General features: G+C 44.5%; 34 non-coding genes across 34 annotated transcripts in view; all 34 read right to left on the bottom strand.

Moving 5' to 3' along the window:
* The window catches only part of LOC133433980 (5S ribosomal RNA), a 119-nt gene extending 22 nt beyond the window's left edge, over window positions 1-97 (bottom strand). The window contains exon 1 of the ribosomal RNA XR_009778142.1: window positions 1-97. This exon is cut by the window's left edge and continues 22 nt beyond it. This is a non-coding gene — a ribosomal RNA (5S ribosomal RNA).
* A 199-nt stretch (window positions 98-296) lies between these two features.
* Window positions 297-415, bottom strand: LOC133433923 (5S ribosomal RNA). The gene has a single exon (XR_009778088.1). It is a non-coding gene; the product is annotated as a 5S ribosomal RNA (ribosomal RNA).
* A 217-nt stretch (window positions 416-632) lies between these two features.
* On the bottom strand, window positions 633-751 carry LOC133433834 (5S ribosomal RNA). Its single transcript, XR_009778004.1, has one exon. It is a non-coding gene; the product is annotated as a 5S ribosomal RNA (ribosomal RNA).
* Window positions 752-968: 217 nt separating this feature from the next.
* LOC133433776 (5S ribosomal RNA) lies at window positions 969-1,087 on the bottom strand. Its single transcript, XR_009777948.1, has one exon. It is a non-coding gene; the product is annotated as a 5S ribosomal RNA (ribosomal RNA).
* Window positions 1,088-1,304: 217 nt separating this feature from the next.
* LOC133433922 (5S ribosomal RNA) lies at window positions 1,305-1,423 on the bottom strand. The gene has a single exon (XR_009778087.1). It is a non-coding gene; the product is annotated as a 5S ribosomal RNA (ribosomal RNA).
* Window positions 1,424-1,640: 217 nt separating this feature from the next.
* LOC133433833 (5S ribosomal RNA) lies at window positions 1,641-1,759 on the bottom strand. Its single transcript, XR_009778003.1, has one exon. It is a non-coding gene; the product is annotated as a 5S ribosomal RNA (ribosomal RNA).
* A 217-nt stretch (window positions 1,760-1,976) lies between these two features.
* LOC133433775 (5S ribosomal RNA) lies at window positions 1,977-2,095 on the bottom strand. Its single transcript, XR_009777947.1, has one exon. It is a non-coding gene; the product is annotated as a 5S ribosomal RNA (ribosomal RNA).
* A 217-nt stretch (window positions 2,096-2,312) lies between these two features.
* LOC133433933 (5S ribosomal RNA) lies at window positions 2,313-2,431 on the bottom strand. Its single transcript, XR_009778098.1, has one exon. It is a non-coding gene; the product is annotated as a 5S ribosomal RNA (ribosomal RNA).
* A 217-nt stretch (window positions 2,432-2,648) lies between these two features.
* LOC133433989 (5S ribosomal RNA) lies at window positions 2,649-2,767 on the bottom strand. The gene has a single exon (XR_009778151.1). It is a non-coding gene; the product is annotated as a 5S ribosomal RNA (ribosomal RNA).
* A 199-nt stretch (window positions 2,768-2,966) lies between these two features.
* On the bottom strand, window positions 2,967-3,085 carry LOC133433967 (5S ribosomal RNA). Its single transcript, XR_009778130.1, has one exon. It is a non-coding gene; the product is annotated as a 5S ribosomal RNA (ribosomal RNA).
* Window positions 3,086-3,302: 217 nt separating this feature from the next.
* LOC133433994 (5S ribosomal RNA) lies at window positions 3,303-3,421 on the bottom strand. The gene has a single exon (XR_009778156.1). It is a non-coding gene; the product is annotated as a 5S ribosomal RNA (ribosomal RNA).
* Window positions 3,422-3,620: 199 nt separating this feature from the next.
* On the bottom strand, window positions 3,621-3,739 carry LOC133433791 (5S ribosomal RNA). The gene has a single exon (XR_009777963.1). It is a non-coding gene; the product is annotated as a 5S ribosomal RNA (ribosomal RNA).
* A 199-nt stretch (window positions 3,740-3,938) lies between these two features.
* Window positions 3,939-4,057, bottom strand: LOC133434142 (5S ribosomal RNA). Its single transcript, XR_009778298.1, has one exon. It is a non-coding gene; the product is annotated as a 5S ribosomal RNA (ribosomal RNA).
* A 199-nt stretch (window positions 4,058-4,256) lies between these two features.
* On the bottom strand, window positions 4,257-4,375 carry LOC133433773 (5S ribosomal RNA). Its single transcript, XR_009777945.1, has one exon. It is a non-coding gene; the product is annotated as a 5S ribosomal RNA (ribosomal RNA).
* A 199-nt stretch (window positions 4,376-4,574) lies between these two features.
* Window positions 4,575-4,693, bottom strand: LOC133434161 (5S ribosomal RNA). Its single transcript, XR_009778317.1, has one exon. It is a non-coding gene; the product is annotated as a 5S ribosomal RNA (ribosomal RNA).
* A 5,770-nt stretch (window positions 4,694-10,463) lies between these two features.
* Window positions 10,464-10,582, bottom strand: LOC133433772 (5S ribosomal RNA). Its single transcript, XR_009777944.1, has one exon. It is a non-coding gene; the product is annotated as a 5S ribosomal RNA (ribosomal RNA).
* A 199-nt stretch (window positions 10,583-10,781) lies between these two features.
* Window positions 10,782-10,900, bottom strand: LOC133433615 (5S ribosomal RNA). The gene has a single exon (XR_009777816.1). It is a non-coding gene; the product is annotated as a 5S ribosomal RNA (ribosomal RNA).
* A 199-nt stretch (window positions 10,901-11,099) lies between these two features.
* On the bottom strand, window positions 11,100-11,218 carry LOC133433966 (5S ribosomal RNA). The gene has a single exon (XR_009778129.1). It is a non-coding gene; the product is annotated as a 5S ribosomal RNA (ribosomal RNA).
* Window positions 11,219-11,435: 217 nt separating this feature from the next.
* On the bottom strand, window positions 11,436-11,554 carry LOC133433616 (5S ribosomal RNA). Its single transcript, XR_009777817.1, has one exon. It is a non-coding gene; the product is annotated as a 5S ribosomal RNA (ribosomal RNA).
* Window positions 11,555-11,753: 199 nt separating this feature from the next.
* On the bottom strand, window positions 11,754-11,872 carry LOC133434170 (5S ribosomal RNA). The gene has a single exon (XR_009778325.1). It is a non-coding gene; the product is annotated as a 5S ribosomal RNA (ribosomal RNA).
* Window positions 11,873-12,089: 217 nt separating this feature from the next.
* On the bottom strand, window positions 12,090-12,208 carry LOC133433771 (5S ribosomal RNA). The gene has a single exon (XR_009777943.1). It is a non-coding gene; the product is annotated as a 5S ribosomal RNA (ribosomal RNA).
* Window positions 12,209-12,407: 199 nt separating this feature from the next.
* LOC133434029 (5S ribosomal RNA) lies at window positions 12,408-12,526 on the bottom strand. The gene has a single exon (XR_009778189.1). It is a non-coding gene; the product is annotated as a 5S ribosomal RNA (ribosomal RNA).
* A 217-nt stretch (window positions 12,527-12,743) lies between these two features.
* Window positions 12,744-12,864, bottom strand: LOC133434206 (5S ribosomal RNA). Its single transcript, XR_009778359.1, has one exon. It is a non-coding gene; the product is annotated as a 5S ribosomal RNA (ribosomal RNA).
* A 199-nt stretch (window positions 12,865-13,063) lies between these two features.
* On the bottom strand, window positions 13,064-13,182 carry LOC133433770 (5S ribosomal RNA). Its single transcript, XR_009777942.1, has one exon. It is a non-coding gene; the product is annotated as a 5S ribosomal RNA (ribosomal RNA).
* A 217-nt stretch (window positions 13,183-13,399) lies between these two features.
* Window positions 13,400-13,518, bottom strand: LOC133434173 (5S ribosomal RNA). Its single transcript, XR_009778328.1, has one exon. It is a non-coding gene; the product is annotated as a 5S ribosomal RNA (ribosomal RNA).
* A 217-nt stretch (window positions 13,519-13,735) lies between these two features.
* On the bottom strand, window positions 13,736-13,854 carry LOC133434171 (5S ribosomal RNA). The gene has a single exon (XR_009778326.1). It is a non-coding gene; the product is annotated as a 5S ribosomal RNA (ribosomal RNA).
* Window positions 13,855-14,053: 199 nt separating this feature from the next.
* Window positions 14,054-14,172, bottom strand: LOC133433769 (5S ribosomal RNA). Its single transcript, XR_009777941.1, has one exon. It is a non-coding gene; the product is annotated as a 5S ribosomal RNA (ribosomal RNA).
* Window positions 14,173-20,451: 6,279 nt separating this feature from the next.
* LOC133433618 (5S ribosomal RNA) lies at window positions 20,452-20,570 on the bottom strand. Its single transcript, XR_009777819.1, has one exon. It is a non-coding gene; the product is annotated as a 5S ribosomal RNA (ribosomal RNA).
* A 199-nt stretch (window positions 20,571-20,769) lies between these two features.
* On the bottom strand, window positions 20,770-20,888 carry LOC133433768 (5S ribosomal RNA). Its single transcript, XR_009777940.1, has one exon. It is a non-coding gene; the product is annotated as a 5S ribosomal RNA (ribosomal RNA).
* A 217-nt stretch (window positions 20,889-21,105) lies between these two features.
* On the bottom strand, window positions 21,106-21,224 carry LOC133433948 (5S ribosomal RNA). Its single transcript, XR_009778112.1, has one exon. It is a non-coding gene; the product is annotated as a 5S ribosomal RNA (ribosomal RNA).
* Window positions 21,225-21,423: 199 nt separating this feature from the next.
* LOC133433604 (5S ribosomal RNA) lies at window positions 21,424-21,542 on the bottom strand. Its single transcript, XR_009777805.1, has one exon. It is a non-coding gene; the product is annotated as a 5S ribosomal RNA (ribosomal RNA).
* A 199-nt stretch (window positions 21,543-21,741) lies between these two features.
* LOC133434168 (5S ribosomal RNA) lies at window positions 21,742-21,860 on the bottom strand. Its single transcript, XR_009778323.1, has one exon. It is a non-coding gene; the product is annotated as a 5S ribosomal RNA (ribosomal RNA).
* Window positions 21,861-22,059: 199 nt separating this feature from the next.
* Window positions 22,060-22,178, bottom strand: LOC133433619 (5S ribosomal RNA). The gene has a single exon (XR_009777820.1). It is a non-coding gene; the product is annotated as a 5S ribosomal RNA (ribosomal RNA).
* A 217-nt stretch (window positions 22,179-22,395) lies between these two features.
* Window positions 22,396-22,500, bottom strand: part of LOC133433821 (5S ribosomal RNA) — a 119-nt gene continuing 14 nt past the window's right edge. The window contains exon 1 of the ribosomal RNA XR_009777991.1: window positions 22,396-22,500. This exon is cut by the window's right edge and continues 14 nt beyond it. This is a non-coding gene — a ribosomal RNA (5S ribosomal RNA).

Genomic DNA, 22,500 nt, shown 5'->3' with positions numbered 1-22,500 from the left:
CAGGCGGTCTCCCATCCAAGTACTAACCAGGCCCGACCCTGCTTAGCTTCCGAGATCAGACAAGATCGGGCGCATCCAGGCTGGTATGGCCGTAAGCAGAAGCTGCAGCTTGAAATACCTCTGATATGGAGTTGAAGATAAGTCATAGAATATAAGTCATTGATTTGTTGGTTTTATTTGTTGGAGTTAAAGTGCCTTAACCATGTGCAAAACACTTTAGGACGTGAGCTGTCGCTGTTACCACGTTGAAATATGTGTGGGTAGATTAAGCGAGAGCGTTCTCTGCTGGTTGAAAAAGCTTACAGCACCTGGTATTCCCAGGCGGTCTCCCATGCAAGTACTAACCAGGCCCGACCCTGCTTAGCTTCCGAGATCAGACGAGATCGGGCGCATCCAGGCTGGTATGGCCGTAAGCTGAAGCTGCAGCTTGAAATACTTCTTATATGGAGTTGAAGATAAGTCATATAATACAAGTCATTGATTTGTTGGTGATAATAATTTAGAAGCGCTTATTTGTTGGAGTTAAAGTGCCTTAACCATGTGCAAAACACTTTAGGACGTGAGCTGTCGCTGTTACCACGTTGAAATATGTGTGGGTAGATTAAGCGAGAGCGTTCTCTGCTGGTTGAAAAAGCTTACAGCACCTGGTATTCCCAGGCGGTCTCCCATCCAAGTACTAACCAGGCCCGACCCTGCTTAGCTTCCGAGATCAGACGAGATCGGGGGCATCCAGGCTGGTATGGCCGTAAGCTGAAGCTGCCGCTTGAAATACTTCTTATATGGAGTGTAAGATAAGTCATATAATACAAGTCATTGATTTGTTGGTGATAATAATTTAGAAGCGCTTATTTGTTGGAGTTAAAGTGCCTTAACCATGTGCAAAACACTTTAGGACGTGAGCTGTCGCTGTTACCACGTTGAAATATTTGTGGGTAGATTAAGCGAGAGCGCTCTCTGCTGGTTGAAAAAGCTTACAGCACCTGGTATTCCCAGGCGGTCTCCCATCCAAGTACTAACCAGGCCCGACCCTGCTTAGCTTCCGAGATCAGACGAGATCGGGCGCATCCAGGCTGGTATGGCCGTAAGCTGAAGCTGTAGCTTGAAATACTTCTTATATGGAGTTGAAGATAAGTCATATAATACAAGTCATTGATTTGTTGGTGATAATAATTTAAAAGCGCTTATTTGTTGGAGTTAAAGTGCCTTAACCATGTGCAAAACACTTTAGGACGTGAGCTGTCGCTGTTACCACGTTGAAATATGTGTGGGTAGATTAAGCGAGAGCGTTCTCTGCTGGTTGAAAAAGCTTACAGCACCTGGTATTCCCAGGCGGTCTCCCATGCAAGTACTAACCAGGCCCGACCCTGCTTAGCTTCCGAGATCAGACGAGATCGGGCGCATCCAGGCTGGTATGGCCGTAAGCTGAAGCTGCAGCTTGAAATACTTCTTATATGGAGTTGAAGATAAGTCATATAATACAAGTCATTGATTTGTTGGTGATAATAATTTAGAAGCGCTTATTTGTTGGAGTTAAAGTGCCTTAACCATGTGCAAAACACTTTAGGACGTGAGCTGTCGCTGTTACCACGTTGAAATATGTGTGGGTAGATTAAGCGAGAGCGTTCTCTGCTGGTTGAAAAAGCTTACAGCACCTGGTATTCCCAGGCGGTCTCCCATCCAAGTACTAACCAGGCCCGACCCTGCTTAGCTTCCGAGATCAGACGAGATCGGGGGCATCCAGGCTGGTATGGCCGTAAGCTGAAGCTGCCGCTTGAAATACTTCTTATATGGAGTGTAAGATAAGTCATATAATACAAGTCATTGATTTGTTGGTGATAATAATTTAGAAGCGCTTATTTGTTGGAGTTAAAGTGCCTTAACCATGTGCAAAACACTTTAGGACGTGAGCTGTCGCTGTTACCACGTTGAAATATTTGTGGGTAGATTAAGCGAGAGCGCTCTCTGCTGGTTGAAAAAGCTTACAGCACCTGGTATTCCCAGGCGGTCTCCCATCCAAGTACTAACCAGGCCCGACCCTGCTTAGCTTCCGAGATCAGACGAGATCGGGCGCATCCAGGCTGGTATGGCCGTAAGCTGAAGCTGTAGCTTGAAATACTTCTTATATGGAGTTGAAGATAAGTCATATAATACAAGTCATTGATTTGTTGGTGATAATAATTTAAAAGCGCTTATTTGTTGGAGTTAAAGTGCCTTAACCATGTGCAAAACACTTTAGGACGTGAGCTGTCGCTGTTACCACGTTGAAATATGTGTGGGTAGATTAAGCGAGAGCGTTCTCTGCTGTTTGAAAAAGCTTACAGCACCTGGTATTCCCAGGCGGTCTCCCATCCAAGTACTAACCAGGCCCGACCCTGCTTAGCTTCCGAGATCAGACGAGATCGGGGGCATCCAGGCTGGTATGGCCGCAAGCTGAAGCTGCAGCTTGAAATACTTCTTATATGGAGTTGAAGATAAGTCATATAATACAAGTCATTGATTTGTTGGTGATAATAATTTAGAAGCGCTTATTTGTTGGAGTTAAAGTGCCTTAACCATGTGCAAAACAGTTTAGGACGTGAGCTGTCGCTGTTACCACGTTGAAATATGAGTGGGTAGATTAAGCGAGAGCGTTCTCTGCTGGTTGAAAAAGCTTACAGCACCTGGTATTCCCAGGCGGTCTCCCATCCAAGTACTAACCAGGCCCGACCCTGCTTAGCTTCCGAGATCAGAAGAGATCGGGCGCATCCAGGCTGGTATGACCATAAGCAGAAGTTGCAGCTTGAAATACCTCTTATATGGAGTTGAAGATAAGTCATAGAATATAAGTCATTGATTTGTTGGTTTTATTTGTTGGAGTTAAAGTGCCTTAACCATGTGCAAAACACTTTAGGACGTGAGCTGTCGCTGTTACCACGTTGAAATATGTGTGGGTAGATTAAGCGAGAGCGTTCTCTGCTGGTTGAAAAAGCTTACAGCACCTGGTATTCCCAGGCGGTCTCCCATCCAAGTACTAACCAGGCCCGACCCTGCTTAGCTTCCGAGATCAGACGAGATCGCGCGCATCCAGGCTGGTATGGCCGTAAGCTGAAGCTGCAGCTTGAAATACTTCTTATATGGAGTTGAAGATAAGTCATATAATACAAGTCATTGATTTGTTGGTGATAATAATTTAGAAGCGCTTATTTGTTGGAGTTAAAGTGCCTTAACCATGTGCAAAACACTTTAGGACGTGAGCTGTCGCTGTTACCACGTTGAAATGTGTGTGGGTAGATTAAGCGACAGCGCTCTCTGCTGGTTGAAAAAGCTTACGGCACCTGGTATTCCCAGGCGGTCTCTCATCCAAGTACTAACCAGGCCCGACCCTGCTTAGCTTCCGAGATCAGACGAGATCGGGCGCATCCAGGCTGGTATGGCCGTAAGCAGAAGCTGCAGCTTGAAATACCTCTTATATGGAGTTGAAGATAAGTCATATAATATAAGTCATTGATTTGTTGGTTTTATTTGTTGGAGTTAAAGTGCCTTAACCATGTGCAAAACACTTTAGGACGTGAGCTGTCGCTGTTACCACGTTGAAATATGTGTGGGTAGAATAAGCGAGAGCGCTCTCTGCTGGTTGAAAAAGCTTACAGCACCTGGTATTCCCAGGCGGTCTCCCATCCAAGTACTAACCAGGCCCGACCCTGCTTAGCTTCCGAGATCAGACGAGATCGGGCGCATCCAGGCTGGTATGGCTGTAAGCAGAAGCTGCAGCTTGAAATACCTCTTATATGGAGTTGAAGATAAGTCATAGAATATAAGTCATTGATTTGTTGGTTTTATTTGTAGGAGTTAAAGTGCCTTAACCATGTGCAAAACACTTTAGGACGTGAGCTGTCGCTGTTACCACGTTGAAATATGTGTGGGTAGATTAAGCGAAAGCGCTCTCTGCTGGTTGAAAAAGCTTACAGCACCTGGTATTCCCAGGCGGTCTACCATCCAAGTACTAACCAGGCCCGACCCTGCTTAGCTTCCGAGATCAGACGAGATCGGGCGCATCAAGGCTGGTATTGCCGTAAGCAGAAGCTGTAGCTTGAAATACCTCTGATATGGATTTGAAGATAAGTCATAGAATATAAGTCATTGATTTGTTGGTTTTATTTGTTGGAGTTAAAGTGCCTTAACCATGTGCATAACACTTTAGGACGTGAGCTGTCGCTGTTACCACGTTGAAATGTGTGTGGGTAGATTAAGCGAGAGCGCTCTCTGCTGGTTGAAAAAGCTTACAGCACCTGGTATTCCCAGGCGGTCTCCCATCCAAGTACTAACCAGGCCCGACCCTGCTTAGCTTCCGAGATCAGACGAGATCGGGCGCATCCAGGCTGGTATGGCCGTAAGCAGAAGCTGCAGCTTGAAATACCTCTTATATGGAGTTGAAGATAAGTCATAGAATATAAGTCATTGATTTGTTGGTTTTATTTGTAGGAGTTAAAGTGCCTTAACCATGTGCAAAACACTTTAGGACGTGAGCTGTCGCTGTTACCACGTTGAAATATGTGTGGGTAGATTAAGCGAGAGCGTTCTCTGCTGGTTGAAAAAGCTTACAGCACCTGGTATTCCTAGGCGGTCTCCCATCCAAGTACTAACCAGGCCCGACCCTGCTTAGATTCCGAGATCAGACGAGATCGGGCGCATCCAGGCTGGTATGGCCGTAAGCTTAATCTGCCGCTTGAAATACTTCTTATATGGAGTTGAAGATAAGTCATATAATACAAGTCATTGATTTGTTGTTGATAATAATTTAGAAGCGCTTATTTGTTGGAGTTAAAGTGCCTTAACCATGTGCAAAACACTTTAGGACGTGAGCTGTCGCTGTTACCACGTTGAAATATGTGTGGGTAGACCCGGAGCCCGGGTGAAAGATGTGGAGTCCGCCGCCCTGCGCCTGTGTGATCAGCACAGCCCGGCCTCCACGCTGGTCCTGGAGGCCGGAATCAACGACCTGAGAAATCGGCAGTCGGAGGTCCTGAAGCAGGAGTTCAGGGCCATGGTGGATCGCCTGCTGGACACGGGGAAGCGGCTGGTCATTTCCGGGCCGCTTCCCCCGCCGCGCTACGGGGACGTCACCACCAGTCGCCTCCGCCAGCTGCACCGGTGGTTGAAGGGATACTGCCTGGACAAAGGTATCCCATATGTGGACAATTTTATGGCTTTTTTAAACAGACCCCACCTTTTTAAACATGACGGCCTCCACCCAAACCAGGTGGGGTCACGGCTTTTATCAGTAAACATTGACCTGACAGTACAGTCCTGCACCACCACCTCATGACTCACTGCTAACACACAGACACATAGGAGCACATCTCACTCACCCCCACCCACCACATACACCAACACCACACACACCTGTACAGCACCACCACCACCCCGGTCACCAGAATCTCTGGACACCCACATTATCAAAACACTCATCTCAAGCAGAAAAACAAAGCACAGGAGTGTTTTTAGATCGAGCTATGTTTTTAATGTTCCATTAAAGCACCATGATGAGCGCGCGTTCGGCACAGACATCAAGATGGCTGTGCTGAACGTGCGCTCTCTTTTAAACAAATCCTTTATTATAAATGATTTGATTTTAGACAGGAAACTGGACTGTATTCTCCTTACAGAGACATGGCTTGGCACAGATGCACCTGTTGTTCTCACTGAGGCCTCCCCGCCAGATTTTAACTTTCTATTTTCTACCAGGGGGGGCAAGAGAGGGGGCGGAACTGCATCAATAACAAAAACAACTATGTCATCCAATGCAGTTCCTTTTAACAGCTACACATCATTTGAATATCATGCTTTTGTTTTTAGCAACCCCCCAATTCTCTGCATAACAGTCTACAGACCCCCCCAGTACTCCACCTGTTTTATCAGCCAATTCTCTGAACTTTTATCAATTATTCACACCTCTTACAACAGGATCTTAATAACTGGTGATTTTAATCTGCACTTAGACAACATCTCAGACCCAGTATCCAGAGAATTTTTAAACCTTTTAAACTGTCTAGATTTTAAGCAACATGTCACACAGCCGACCCACAGCAGGGGGCGCACCCTGGACCTGGTCATAACCTACGGCCTGTCCCTGGGTGCGTGCTCTGTTGTGGACCTGGCTGTGTCTGACCATTTTTGCGTGTTTTTTAACATCACCAGTTTTAACCAGCGGGAGGCCCCGGTGAGAACGGTGAGGAAACGTAACCTAACTCCTGAAGTGGCTGCAAATTTTATCCAGATTTTACAGAACACTCCTGCAGAAATTTTACCAGCTCCCTGTGATTTTATCGTTGACAATTTTAACAAAATACTCAAAACAACGCTGGACTCAGTGGCTCCGATTTTAACTAAAAGAATTAGCGTAAAACCTACACCCCCATGGAGAACTGAGGAAATAAAGAAACTAAAAAGAAACTGCAGGAGTGCCGAAAGAAGATGGAGGAAATCAAAATTAACAGTTCATTATGACATTTTTTGCCAACACCTTAAGTACTACAATAACAGTATTAAAAAAGCAAGAACCGCCCATTTCAAAAACCTAATTCTAAATAACAAAAACAATTCCAAATTCCTTTTCTCCACAATAGATCTTCTAACAAATGGAAACCTGAACAGATCCCATAAGACAGCAACAGATGCCCTCTGTGAGGATTTTGCAGACCACTTCAGGGGTAAAATTGATGACATTAGATCCAGTCTTTTATCTCAACAGATTTTAACTCTTAACACACCTGGATCAATGCTTTTACCTGAGGAAACACTGGAGAGTTTTGCCTTGGTTGATGCGGGGACACTTTGTAGAGTTTTCTCCAAGGTAAAGCCCACAACCTGCCTTTTAGACCCCATTCCCACACCGTTTTTTAAAACACTCTATGGGTTCTTTGAGGAACAGCTTTTGTATTTGGTCAACTGCTCTCTTCAGACGGGTGCCTTCCCCGCCGCCTTTAAAACGGCGGTGGTGAAGCCCCTTCTGAAGAAGAGTGGGTTGGACCCCAATGTTTTAAATAACTACCGGCCTGTATCCAACTTACCGTTTTTAAGTAAAATTTTAGAAAAACTTGTTTTTAATCAAGTGAATGAATTTTTAAACTCAACACACATTTTAGAGGCTCATCAGTCCGGTTTTAGGATGAACCACAGTACAGAGACAGCACTTTTAAAGATTTTAAATGACATCAGGTGCAATTTAGATAACCAAAAACTCACAGTCTTGGTTCTGCTGGATCTAACCGCCGCCTTCGATACAGTAGACCATCACATTTTATTAAACAGACTGAAGCACCTGGTGGGCCTCTCTGGTACTGTTCTTAAATGGTTCACGTCCTACCTCACTGATCGAAGTTTCTTCGTAAGTATGGATACATGTTCCTCAGGAACCTATAAATTAAAGTGTGGGGTTCCCCAAGGGTCAATTTTAGGTCCAACTCTTTTTAATCTGTACATGCTGCCCCTTGGGGACGTCATCAGGAGACACGGCATCAGCTTCCATAGTTACGCTGACGATACGCAACTGTACATCGCCGTGTCTCCTGATGACACTGGGCCAATTGATGCCCTTTTTAACTGTATTTTAGACATCAAGTCATGGATGGCAGCAAACTTCCTACAGCTCAACCAGGGCAAAACAGAGATTTTACTCATCGGTCCCGAAGGCCAGAGAGAGAAACTTTTACCAAAGTTACAGGATTTTAAACCCTCAAAATCAGTTAAAAATCTGGGCGTGATTTTTGACTCTGAGCTCACTTTTATTCCACATATTAAAAACATAACAAAGATCGGTTTTTACCATCTTAAGAACATAGCCAGAGTCCGCCCGTTTCTCTCTCAGGCCAGTACGGAGGTGCTAATGCATGCTTTTATCTCATGTCGTTTAGATTATTGTAACGCCCTGCTCTCTGGTCTTCCTAAAAAGAACATGTACAACCTACAATTATTACAGAATTCAGCCGCACGCGTGCTGACGAGGACCAGAGGGCGGGAGCACATTACACCTGTTTTAAAATCGCTGCATTGGCTCCCTGTGCGCTTCAGGATCGATTTTAAGGTTCTTTTACTAGTTTTTAAGTGTCTTAATGGTCTTGGGCCTTCTTATTTGTCTGCACTACTTTTACCCTATCGACCCTCGCGGACCCTGAGGTCCTCCGGTGCTGGCCTTTTAACCATACCAAAAGTTAGAACCAGGACACACGGGGAGGCGGCATTCAGTTTTTATGGTCCCCGATTGTGGAACAGCCTCCCGGAGAACCTCAGGGCCGCAGAGACTGTTGATGTTTTTAAAAAGAGGCTCAAGACCCATCTCTTTAATCAGGCTTTTAACTGACTCATTTAACTCTTTTACATTTCTTATGCTCACCCTTATTAGGGCCCGAGCACCTTCAGTGCGAAGGCCCTATTGTATCTGTAGGAATTTTTTTTCTTTTTTCTTCTGACGAAAGGAGGGCCTTTTTGCCCCCCTAAACGTGCCCAAAAAGTCACCAAATTTTGCATGCAAGTCAGGCCTGGCGAAAAATTTGATATTTCATGGTTTGCATTAATGGGTGTGGTAAAATGGCTCAACAGCGCCCCCTTGAAAACTTTGTGCCTCAAGCCCCACGATACGATTTGACGTACATGCACGAAAATCAGTACACATCTGTATCATGGCGCAACTTAAAGAAAAGTCTCTTGGCATCATGCCCGAAACCGAACAGGATGTCGGCCATTTTGAATTAGTCTTGTCATTTTGGCGAAATTTATGCCATTCCTTCGGCAATTAATACGGCCCGAACCGTAACGTGCCCCCAAGTGTGTTATACATCAAAATGTGCGTCTCCATCCTGCGACAACACGCATTACTTTTCTCTTTCAAAAGCGTTACCGTGGCGACGCTAGACGCCAAAAAGCCCGCCCACCCTTCATCTGATTGGTTCGGACAGAAAAAAACTTTGTGCCTCAAGCCCCACAATACGGTTTGACGTACATGAACGAAAATCGGTACACACCTCTATCATGTCGCAACTTAAAGAAAAGTCTCTTGGCGCCATGGCCGAAACCGAACAGGAAGTCAGCCATTTTGAACATTCCTAATTAATCGCGTAATTTTGGAGCAATATATGCCATTCCTTCGAGAATTAATACGGCCCGAACCGTAACGTGCACCCAGGTGTGTTATACATCAAAATGTGCGTCTCCATCCTGCGACTACGCGCATTACTTTTCTCTTTCAAAAGTGTTACCGTGGCGACGCTAGACGCCAAAAAGCGCGCACCCCTTCATCTGATTGGTCCATATTTGATAGTTCCCCAAAAGTCACCAAATTTTGCACCCAAGCCAGGCCTGGCGGTAAATTTGATATTTCATGGTTTGCATTAATGGGCGTGGCAAAATGGCTCAACAGCGCCCTCTAGAATACTATTCTCTGCCATAACTTTTGAATGGTTTGACATAGAGAGTCATGGGTGGTGTCATCAGACTCGGTATTGAGTCCTTGACCATAATTGGTGAAAATTAGCCCCGCCCTTTCTTCTGATTGGTTGTCCCTATTTTCTGCTATAACTTTTGAATGGTTTGACATAGAGAGTCGTGGGTGGTGTCATTTCTGATATGCTTATGGGGGACGGTGGCCATGAGTGCGAGGGCCCGTTCATCGCTGCTTGCAGCTTTAATTTTTATTAAATCTTACTGCTCTGTTTTATATTTAGTTTATCCTTTCTTATCGTATTTTATTTTTGTTTAATCTCAATGTTTTATCTAAATATTTTAGTTGTTATTTATGGTCTATTTTATACATTTTACTGTTTTATTATTTTAGTTTTTAATGTCTTACTTTCTAGACATACTTTTAGGATTTTATGTTTGTATGTTTTATGTTTTTTATAAACTCCTTTAGTGTATTTTATCCTGTTTTCTTGTAGCTTTTATCTCCAGTGTTTCCTCATGGGGAGCCTCCATGCTGGGAGTGACTCTGGCCTGCAGGGGGTCGTCCTGGGGGTCGTTCTGGCCTGGATGGTTGTGGAGCTCTGCACCACGGCTTCACCGCTGTGGTGTGGACTCCTCTATCCGTCCGGGCCGGGATGGTCTCTGTGGGCCCCCCCCCCCTTGTAGCTGCGGGCTATGAGACCTCCTGGCCTGGACGGCTCCCTGTTACCGTTTCCTCACCTGGATCCTCTGTGCCTAGCCATGTCTACACCATGTGTCTGCGTGCGTGTCTGTGTGTGTTAGGAATTTAGGTGAATTGTAGTGTGCTTTTGTCTGCGGGGAGGGGAGGGGGGGGGGGGGGGGGCATTAATAAGTTTTATGTTTATTTGTTTTTTCTTGTTTTTTTTTTTTTTTTTTTTTTTTTTTTTTTTTTTTTTTCTGTTAAGCACTTTGTGTTTCATTATTTGTAGGAAAAGTGCTATATAAATAAAGTTTGATTTGATTTGATTTGATTTGATTAAGCGAGAGCGTTCTCTGCTGGTTGAAAAAGCTTACAGCACCTGGTATTCCCAGGCGGTCTCCCATCCAAGTACTAACCAGGCCCGACCCTGCTTAGCTTCCGAGATCAGACGAGATCGGGCGCATCCAGGCTGGTATGGCCGTAAGCAGAAGCTGGGGCTTGAAATACCTCTTATATGGAGTTGAAGATAAGTCATAGAATATAAGTCATTGATTTGTTGGTTTTATTTGTTGGAGTTAAAGTGCCTTAACCATGTGCAAAACACTTTAGGACGTGAGCTGTCGCTGTTACCACGTTGAAATATGTGTGGGTAGATTAAGCGAGAGCGCTCTCTGCTGGTTGAAAATGCTTACAGCACCTGGTATTCCCAGGCGGTCTCCCATCCAAGTACTAACCAGGCCTGACCCTGCTTAGCTTCCGAGATCAGACGAGATTGGGCGCATCCAGGCTGGTATGGCCGTAAGCAGAAGCTCCTGCTTGAAATACCTCTTATATGGAGTTGAAGATAAGTCATAGAATATAAGTCATTGATTTGTTGGTTTTATTTGTTGGAGTTAAAGTGCCTTAACCATGTGCAAAACACTTTAGGACGTGAGCTGTCGCTGTTACCACGTTGAAATGTGTGTGGGTAGATTAAGCGACAGCGCTCTCTGCTGGTTGAAAAAGCTTACAGCACCTGGTATTCCCAGGCGGTCTCCCATCCAAGTACTAACCAGGCCCGACCCTGCTTAGCTTCCGAGATCAGACGAGATCGCGCGCATCCAGGCTGGTATGGCCGTAAGCTGAAGCTGCAGCTTGAAATACTTCTTATATGGAGTTGAAGATAAGTCATATAATACAAGTCATTGATTTGTTGGTGATAATAATTTAGAAGCGCTTATTTGTTGGAGTTAAAGTGCCTTAACCATGTGCAAAACACTTTAGGACGTGAGCTGTCGCTGTTACCACGTTGAAATGTGTGTGGGTAGATTAAGCGACAGCGCTCTCTGCTGGTTGAAAAAGCTTACAGCACCTGGTATTCCCAGGCGGTCTCCCATCCAAGTACTAACCAGGCCCGACCCTGCTTAGCTTCTGAGATCAGACAAGATCGGGCACATCCAGGCTGGTATGGCCGTAAGCAGAAGCTGCAGCTTGAAATACCTCTGATATGGAGTTGAAGATAAGTCATAGAATATAAGTCATTGATTTGTTGGTTTTATTTGTTGGAGTTAAAGTGCCTTAACCATGTGCATAACACTTTAGGACGTGAGCTGTCGCTGTTACCACGTTGAAATGTGTGTGGGTAGATTAAGCGACAGCGCTCTCTGCTGGTTGAAAAAGCTTACAGCACCTGGTATTCCCAGGCGGTCTCCCATCCAAGTACTAACCAGGCCCGACCCTGCTTAGCTTCCGAGATCAGACGAGATCGCGCGCATCCAGGCTGGTGTGGCCATAAGCTGAAGCTGCAGCTTGAAATACTTCTTATATGGAGTTGAAGATAAGTCATATAATACAAGTCATTGATTTGTTGGTGATAATAATTTAGAAGCGCTTATTTGTTGGAGTTAAAGTGCCTTAACCATGTGCAAAACACTTTAGGACGTGAGCTGTCGCTGTTACCACGTTGAAATATGTGTGGGTAGATTAAGCGAGAGCGCTCTCTGCTGGTTGAAAAAGCTTACAGCACCTGGTATTCCCAGGCGGTCTCCCATCCAAGTACTAACCAGGCCCGACCCTGCTTAGCTTCCGAGATCAGACGAGATCGGGCGCATCCAGGCTGGTATGGCCGTAAGCAGAAGCTGCAGCTTGAAATACCTCTTATATGGAGTTGAAGATAAGTCATAGAATATAAGTCATTGATTTGTTGGTTTTATTTGTAGGAGTTAAAGTGCCTTAACCATATGCAAAACACTTTAGGACGTGAGCTGTCGCTGTTACCACGTTGAAATATGTGTGGGTAGATTAAGCGAGAGCGTTCTCTGCTGGTTGAAAAAGCTTACAGCACCTGGTATTCCCAGGCGGTCTCCCATCCAAGTACTAACCAGGCCCGACCCTGCTTAGATTCCGAGATCAGACGAGATCGGGCGCATCCAGGCTGGTATGGCCGTAAGCAGAAGCTGCTGCTTGAAATACCTCTTATATGGAGTTGAAGATAAGTCATATAATACAAGTCATTGATTTGTTGTTGATAATAATTTAGAAGCGCTTATTTGTTGGAGTTAAAGTGCCTTAACCATGTGCAAAACACTTTAGGACGTGAGCTGTCGCTGTTACCACGTTGAAATATGTGTGGGTAGATTAAGCGAGAGCATTCTCTGCTGGTTGAATAAGCTTACAGCACCTGGTATTCCCAGGCGGTCTCCCATCCAAGTACTAACCAGGCCCAACCCTGCTTAGCTTCCGAAAGATCAGACGAGATCGGGCGCATCCAGGCTGGTATGGCCGTAAGCAGAAGCTCCTGCTTGAAATACTTCTTATATGGAGTTGAAGATAAGTCATAGAATATAAGTCATTGATTTGTTGGTTTTATTTGTTGGAGTTAAAGTGCCTTAACCATGTGCATAACACTTTAGGACGTGAGCTGTCGCTGTTACCACGTTGAAATATGTGTGGGTAGATTAAGCGAGAGCGTTCTCTGCTGGTTGAAAAAGCTTACAGCACCTGGTATTCCCAGGCGGTCTCCCATCCAAGTACTAACCAGGCCCGACCCTGCTTAGCTTCCGAGATCAGACGAGATCGGGCGCATCCAGGCTGGTATGGCCGTAAGCTGAAGCTGCAGCTTGAAATACTTCTTATATGGAGTTGAAGATAAGTCATATAATACAAGTCATTGATTTGTTGGTGATAATAATTTAGAAGCGCTTATTTGTTGGAGTTAAAGTGCCTTAACCATGTGCAAAACACTTTAGGACGTGAGCTGTCGCTGTTACCACGTTGAAATATGTGTGGGTAGATTAAGCGAGAGTGCTCTCTGCTGGTTGAAAAAGCTTACAGCACCTGGTATTCCCAGGCGGTCTCCCATCCAAGTACTAACCAGGCCCGACCCTGCTTAGCTTCCGAGATCAGACGAGATCGCTCGCATCCAGGCTGGTATGGCCGTAAGCTGAAGCTGCAGCTTGAAATACTTCTTATATGGAGTTGAAGATAAGTCATATAATACAAGTCATTGATTTGTTGGTGATAATAATTTAGAAGCGCTTATTTGTTGGAGTTAAAGTGCCTTAACCATGTGCAAAACACTTTAGGACGTGAGCTGTCGCTGTTACCACGTTGAAATATGTGTGGGTAGATTAAGCGAGAGCGTTCTCTGCTGGTTGAAAAAGCTTACAGCACCTGCTATTCCCAGGCGGTCTCCCATCCAAGTAGTAACCAGGCCCGACCCTGCTTAGCTTCCGAGATCAGACGAGATCGGGCGCATCCAGGCTGGTATGGCCGTAAGCTGAAGGTGCAGCTTGAAATACCTCTTATATGGAGTCTAAGATAAGTCATAGAATATAAGTCATTGATTTGTTGGTTTTATTTGTTGGAGTTAAAGTGCCTTAACCATGTGCAAAACACTTTAGGACGTGAGCTGTCGCTGTTACCACGTTGAAATATGTGTGGGTAGATTAAGCGAGAGCGTTCTCTGCTGGTTGAAAAAGCTTACAGCACCTGGTATTCCCAGGCGGTCTCCCATCCAAGTACTAACCAGGCCCGACCCTGCTTAGCTTCCGAGATCAGACGAGATCGGGCGCATCCAGGCTGGTATGGCCGTAAGCTGAAGCTGCAGCTTGAAATACCTCTTATATGGAGTTGAAGATAAGTCATATAATATAAGTCATTGATTTGTTGGTGATAATAATTTAGAAGCGCTTATTTGTTGGAGTTAAAGTGCCTTAACCATGTGCAAAACACTTTAGGACGAGAGCTGTCGCTGTTACCACGTTGAAATTTGTGTGGGTAGATGAAGCGAGAGCGCTCTCTGCTGGTTGAAAAAGCTTACAGCACCTGGTATTCCCAGGCGGTCTCCCATCCAAGTACTAACCAGGCCCGACCCTGCTTAGCTTCCGAGATCAGACGAGATCGGGCGCATCTTTTTTTTTTTTTTTTTTTTTTGTCTTTTATTATGAAAATATATTTACAAAAAAAATATATTTTTGTTTACAGTATCCATTTCCAACACATTTTCCTCTCTCTGTGACATTTACACTCAGGTCCTTTTTTCAAAAGAAAAGAAAAACAACATCAGCACTCGAATTACAAAAACAAACCTGATTTGCACATAGTGGCATTTCAAAACCCAGCATCATTCGTTCAGCCATCCCACAGGGTGAAAAATCATTCCAACTATATGATCACTGTGCACAATTTTCAAAAGATGAAGTAGCCAATTTTTTTTTTTTTTTTTTTTTTTTTATAACACACAATTTCCCAACTACACAGTCCAAAAAGAGCTACCAATTCCACACAATCCTCTTTTCTTTATCAAGGGATAGGAGATTGGCATCCTTCACATACAGTCGTTCAAAATGGTCTACCCCATGTATCAACCTGTATCGAATCTGTTTCTTCACTATGTTTTGAAAAATCGGCCATATTGCAATAACCCTTCGTTCGTAATGTGCCTTGTTTCTTCGTGCCCTTATTGCCCATCGTGCATGGCTCAACATAAATCTGCACAGCATTTCGTTTCTAATTTTACTGTATTGCCAGTTTCCAAATAAAAGAAAAAACTCCCATGAATCCCTTCCGTCCCACACCATTCCCAATTTTTCTATTAGACATTTCTTCAATAACCCAAAAAAGCCAGATAACTCAGGACAAATATCAAACATATGCATCAGCGTTTCCGGCAATAAGCCACAAACATCACAATCTCTGTCTACAGCTTTATCCAGTTGATGTAAAACCACATTAGTAAAAATTTTATTGTGTCTTATTTTGAAATCATTGTCCTCAGCCTCGATGCTGTTACCCTGTATCTTCCATTTCTCCCATATTTTCCACCCCTCTTTCTGTGGAAAGACCTTGCTCCAATACGACAAGGAGGCCGGTGATTTCGTGACGTTCACTAAAAAACGCTCGTAGATTTCCTTGCAGGAGATCAGACTGAAGCTCTTGTTTTCCCCCTCTCGCTTAATTCCCAGCTCTGGGAGTTTGCTCGTCCTATCTCTAGCTGTACCTGTTTCTATCAGCCTTCTCCATTGTTGTGGGATACTTCTCTGAATAGTCTTATAATAATTCTCTATGACCGTGTATGTTGAATTATAATCAACTTCCCTTATACTATCCACCACGGCCTGCGTCGGCAAAAAACCGGGCACAAATTCATACATTATATCTTTCAGCTGTACTAGTCCAGCTCTTATCATTTTGTTATTATACAACATTTTATTTTCTTTCTTTATATATTTATTTAAAAATATCGGCAGTTCTCTTATTAGGCTTATAGAATTCGCCCCATATTCTATATGCTCCAGGAAGCCAGCTTGTGCTTCGAGGACCTCCCTATAAAATAATGGGACTCCCGCTGTCATCGGCCTCTTCGGTTTCATAAGCAGGACAAAATCTCCTATTCCGAGCACTCGATTTAAAAAAAACTGCATAAGACCCTTCCAGCCGTAAGCCGTGTCATCGTACAGATATTTTCTGACCAATTTAATCCTGAAAGCATTTTTCTTACTTTCTATGTCTAGTAATTTTAGCCCTCCCTCTTCATATTTCCCTATTAATGTTTTTCTTGCGATTTTCCCCACCGTTGTCCCCCACAAGAAAACTGTCATAATCTCATTTAGTTTGTTTAGTGCCCATAAGGGTAGATCTATCACCGTGAGTGCATAATATATTTTAGACATTACCAAGCTATTTAATACCACCACCTTCCCATTGAGTTTCAGGTTCCTCATTCGCCAATAGCACAAAATTGCTTCTATCCTTTTAATTATACTAGTCCATGTCATGTCCCTGGCCGTTTCACTGTTTACCCCAATGTATGTACCCAATATTTTGATATGTTCTGCTTGTAATTGTACCGGTAATTCATTTTGCGGCGGCCCCTTCATATTGATGAACATGATTTCTGATTTATCTGGATTTATTTTAGCTCCTGAGGCTCTACCATATCGTTCTACCAAGTTTATTATTCTATGTACACTATTTATGTCTTTAATCAGTAACGTGGTATCATCAGCAAACTGTTGTATGGTGCACATCTCCCCTCCAGGTAATTCTATACCTTTTATTTCTGAATCTTTTTTAATAAGGACACCCAGTGTTTCCACGATTATTGTATACAAAATTGAGGACAGTGGACATCCCTGTCTCACCGACCTTCGAAGCGGAAAAGGATCGGTAACCACCCCGTTACACTTCACACTGCCAGTGGCGTTGGCGTACATTAACCTAATCCACCCGAGAAAACGCGCTCCAAATCCCACCCTCTCCAAAACTTTGAACATAAATTTGTGTTCGACTCTATCAAAGGCTTTGTTGAAGTCCAGTGAGACCAGAATGCCCTCTTTGCTGGTAGTTTTCAAAAATTCTACTGTGTCTCTGACAGTATTCAAAATATCTGAAACTTCCCTTCCCGGCACACTATAAGCCTGAGAGGGCTCTACGATAGTGTGCACGACCTGTTTTATTCTGTTTGCTAGTACTTTCATCAATATTTTGTAATCCGTGTTTAGTAGTGTTATAGGCCTATAATTGGCTAGATTTCGTTTATCCCCTTTCTTATATATGATCGTTATGATCCCTCTTGCCATAGATGCCGGCACGGATTGTGTTAATTCTATTGTTCTGTATAAATTTAACAATATTGGTTTCAATATATCACTGAATTGTTTATAAAAATTCGCTGTTAGTCCATCACTACCTGGACTTTTATTTAGTACTAATTGTTTTATTGCCAAATCAATATCCTCTTCCTTCATCTCCTGGTCGCACATGAGTGTGTCTTCTTCAGCTAACTTCATCTCACATTTTGCCAGGATCTCCTCTGTTATCCCATCATCTGTCCCCTCTGTTTCAAAAAGATGGGTATAATAATTCTGGACTGTCTCTAAGATCTCTACAAAGTCAGCTGTTGTCTCTCCCTTTTCATTTATCACTTCCGCTATGTAGCATTTGTTTTGCCTTCTTTTTTCCAAGTTCAGGAAGAAGCCGGTATTTTTTTCTCCTTCCACCGCATACTGCGCTTTGCTCCTTAATATAGCCCCTTCGCATTTCAACCTCTCCAACTCTTTTAACTCGGTATGCAATCTTATTAACTTATTCCCCTCCGAGCCTTTCTGTCTCTCAACCTTTTCGATTTCTGCTCTTAGCATTCTTTCTTTCTTCTGTTGTCTCGCCCGAAACCTTTTCGCATATTGTATGGATTTCCCTTTTATTTTTGTCTTCAAGTCCTCCCAGCCTTGTATTATATTCTTTTCAAAACCCGGTTGTGAGCTTACGCTCAAAATTAGTTGCCTAATGGCTCTATTATAATTCACATCGTACAAGAGATGTGCATTTAAGTGCCATGTCCCCCCTCCCCTTTTCTCTTCCTGTTCCCCCATTTCTAATGATAGTATGGCGTGATCGCTTAAGTGTATCCATTTATAATCCACATTATTAAATAATCGTATATGCGATGTCTTCGTTAAGCACAAATCAATTCTGGTTCGTTTTAGAACCCCTTGAACCACTTGCGCCCTTGAATATTGCCTCTTATCAGGATTTTTCACTCTCCATATGTCGCACCAGTTGTTAACCATCATAAAGTCATTTAGAACCTTTCTTGAGGCATCTTGTCTCCATACACAACTTTCGTTTATATCCAGATGACACAATTTCACATTAAAATCTCCTATTATAACATCACACTTTTCGGCTATTTTATAAAATTTCCTAAAGAAGGCTGTGCGATCGCCTTCTGTATTCGGTGCATAGACATTTAAAATATTATAATTCACATCCTGAGCTACACAATCTATATTAATCCATCTTCCTTCTCCATCTTTAGCCCTCATCGTGGCCTTAATTCCACTGTCCCTTTTACACAAAATCGCCACTCCCCTTGCAATGTTAGTTCCATGGCTAGAGAAGCATTCCCCATCCCACAGCTTTATCATGTCTCGCTCCGTTACTGCATCCCAATGAGTTTCTTGTAAGCATATTACATCCGCCTTACTTAATCTTATCATGCTTTCGAACTTCGTCTTGTCTCTCAGCCCGTTTGCATTAATGGATGCCACTGTTATTGGCATTAACACCATGATAAGGAGGAGAAACGGACCATCACCGCTGGATATTAGAAGTTTCCTCATTGTGCATACGTTTCTTCTGTGCTCGCCCTTTTCTCGTACCTGATCTTTTCCTCGATATCCCCCTCGCTCCGTTTCCGGTCTCCACGTCCTCCGTCTCAGCAGGATTCTCACCACCCCGCCTGGTGACTCTCTGCTGCGCACAAGGAAGCGACCCCCCGCTGCTTTGTCCTTCACCCCAATCTTGTCCGTCTCGTTCCTCCTCATCTCCACTGCTCCCCTCCTTTGCATCCTCTGCGACATCTCCTCCCTCGTCACTCCCTGCTTCCTCCATCGATTCCTCCACCGCTTCCTCCTCCATGTCCCCCACCAGGCTCTCAACCTCTCCTTCTCCGTCTTCCTCCTCCTCCTCTTCCTCCGCCGCCTCCTTCTTTTCTGCCTCGCTCTCCTCCACCAACTCCTCCGTCTCCTCCTTCTCCTCCTTCTCCTCCTGCTCTCCGCCGGTTCGTTCCGTCATGCGTGCACATTCTCTTGCATAGTGTCCTTGTTTGTTACATTTGTAACACAGGAACTCAGGACATTCCCGCAGAATGTGCCCCTGCTGTAGGCACAGTCTGCACACCCTCATTTGGTTGTTATGGATGATCCTGAAATACTCCGGACCCTCGAGCGTGTCAAATTTCGTGCTATACGGCAGAGCCGCCACCGACTCTGGGAACCTGACTTTCAGGAACCTGGTGCCGTCGAATATGTCCGTGCCAGGCCATTTTCTCTTCTTGATTGGTGAGACCGGCTCTACTCCCCAATGTGCCAGCTTTGTGAAAATCTGCTCATCAGTGATATAAATAGGAAGACTTAAAAATGAGACCACTCTCGTGTCCTTCATTATTTCAGAGGCGATCACTCGCGAATCTCTTATCTTGAAACCATCTAACAGTCTGTTTTTCCCGTGCGGGTTGCCCATTGTTAGTTCCCACTTTCTGTCCGCCTTTACTCGGCAGCCAACGACACGACCGCATGTAACACTCACAGCTTTCAAGAGTTCCATGAGGGAGATGGCATCATCTCCCTCTATCTCCACATTTACTACAAGTTTTTTCTGGTCTTCCGCTTGATCCCAACATTCTTTTGCAGCTCTCGGCTCCGCCACCCTTGCTGCCGTCTCCTCCTCTGCCCCCTTCCACACCGCTCCGCTGTGTTGTCCTCCCGTCCTCCTTTTCTCCACTTTCTCTGCCTCGGGCCCCTCTCCCGCTCTCTTCTCTTTCTCTCCGGCTCCGACCATTGCGCGGGCCATCTTTTGCCTTGGGATCCCCTCCGACTCCATTTTGTCCGTCATAGCTGAGCTCATGTCCAGTCCGTTATCCACCTTCATCACCGAGTAATCCGTTTTAGTTTTTTTATACTCCCTTGGAGTAGCCCCCCTGCAGCAACTGCTGCCGGGGGAGGTGTTGTTGTTCTCCACTTCTCTGAGCCTTTTTCGTTTGTTTTCCAATCTGAACTTTGTCTCTCCTTCATCCACCATGAACCAAACTGCCACGTCACTCTTCCTGCACAAACAGGAAGTCAGAGGGCGTGGCCAGGCTGGTATGGGCGTAAGCTGAAGCTACTGCTTGAAATACCTCTTATATGGAGTTGAAGATAAGTCATATAATATAAGTCATTGATTTGTTGGTGATAATAATTTAGAAGCGCTTATTTGTTGGAGTTAAAGTGCCTTAACCATGTGCAAAACACTTTAGGACATGAGCTGTCGCTGTTACCACGTTGAAATTTGTGTGGGTAGATTAAGCGAGAGCGCTCTCTGCTGGTTGAAAAAGCTTACAGCACCTGGTATTCCCAGGCTGTCTCCCATCCAAGTATTAACCAGGCCCGACCCTGCTTAGCTTCCGAGATCAGACGAGATCGGGCGCATCCAGGCTGGTATGGCCGTAAGCAGAAGCTGCCGCTTAAAATACCTCTTATATGGAGTTGAAGATAAGTTTTAGAATATAAGTCATTGATTTGTTGGTTTTATTTGTTGGAGTTAAAGTGCCTTAACCATGTGCAAAACACTTTAGGACGTGAGCTGTCGCTGTTACCACGTTGAAATATGTTCGGTTAGATTAAGCGAGAGCGCTCTCTGCTGGTTGAAAAAGCTTACAGCACCTGGTATTCCCAGGCGGTCTCCCATCCAAGTACTAACCAGGCCCGACCCTGCTTAGCTTCCGAGATCAGACGAGATCGGGCGCATCCAGGCTGGTATGGCCGTAAGCTGAAGCTGCTGCTTGAAATACCTCTTATATGGAGTTGAAGATAAGTCATATAATATAAGTCATTGATTTGTTGGTGATAATAATTTAGAAGCGCTTATTTGTTGGAGTTAAAGTGCCTTAACCATGTGCAAAACACTTTAGGACGTGAGCTGTCGCTGTTACCACGTTGAAATTTGTGTGGGTAGATTAAGCGAGAGCGTTCTCTGCTGGTTGAAAAAGCTTACAGCACCTGGTATTCCCAGGCGGTCTCCCATCCAAGTACTAACCAGGCCCGACCCTGCTTAGCTTCCAAGATCAGACGAGATCGGGCGCATCCAGGCTGGTATGGCCGTAAGCAGAAGCTGCAGCTTGAAATACCTCTTATATGGAGTTGAAGATAAGTCATAGAATATAAGTCATTGATTTGTTGGTTTTATTTGTTGGAGTTAAAGTGCCTTAACCATGTGCAAAACACTTTAGGACGTGAGCTGTCGCTGTTACCACGTTGAAATATGTGTGGGTAGATTAAGCGAGAGCGTTCTCTGCTGGTTGAAAAAGCTTACAGAACCTGGTATTCCCAGGCGGTCTCCCATCCAAGTACTAACCAGGCCCGACCCTGCTTAGCTTCCAAGATCAGACGAGATCGGGCGCATCCAGGCTGGTATGGCCGCAAGCAGAAGTTACAGCTTGAAATACCTCTTATATGGAGTTGAAGATAAGTCATAGAATATAAGTCATTGATTTGTTGGTTTTATTTGTTGGAGTTAAAGTGCCTTAACCATGTGCAAAACACTTTAGGACATGAGCTGTCGCTGTTACCACGTTGAAATATGTGTGGGTAGATTAAGCGAGAGCGTTCTCTGCTGGTTGAAAAAGCTTACAGCACCTGGTATTCCCAGGCGGTCTCCCATCCAAGTACTAACCAGGCCCGACCCGGCTTAGCTTCCGAGATCAGACGAGATCGGGCGCATCCAGGCTGGTATGGCCGTAAGGAGAAGCTGCAGCTTGAAATACCTCTTATATGGAGTTGAAGATAAGTCATAGAATATAAGTCATTGATTTGTTGGTTTTATTTGTTGGAGTTAAAGTGCCTTAACCATGTGCAAAACACTTTAGGACGTGAGCTGTCGCTGTTACCACGTTGAAATATGTGTGGGTAGATTAAGCGAGAGCGTTCTCTGCTGGTTGAAAAAGCTTACAGCACCTGGTATTCCCAGGCGGTCTTCCATCCAAGTACTAACCAGGCCCGACCCTGCTTAGCTTCCGAGATAAGACGAGATCGGGCGCTTCCAGGCTGGTATGGCCATAAGCTGAAGCTGCAGCTTGAAATACCTCTTATATGGAGTTGAAGATAAGTCATATAATATAAGTCATTGATTTGTTGTTGATAATAATTTAGAAGCGCTTATTTGTTGGAGTTAAAGTGCCTTAACCATGTGCAAAACACTTTAGGACGTGAGCTGTCGCTGTTACCACGTTGAAATATGTGTGGGTAGATTAAGCGAGGGCGTTCTCTGCTGGTTGAAAAAGCTTACAGCACCTGGTATTCCCAGGCGGTCTCCCATCCAAGTACTAACCAGGCCCGACCCTGCTTAGCTTCCGAGATCAGATGAGATCGGGCGCATCCAGGCTG

This window comes from Cololabis saira, unplaced genomic scaffold, assembly GCF_033807715.1.
Source record: "Cololabis saira isolate AMF1-May2022 unplaced genomic scaffold, fColSai1.1 scf045, whole genome shotgun sequence".
NCBI lineage: Eukaryota > Metazoa > Chordata > Actinopteri > Beloniformes > Belonidae > Cololabis > Cololabis saira.
The sequence above is the reverse complement of the archived record's forward strand: the minus strand, read 5'-3'. Positions and strand labels throughout refer to the sequence as shown.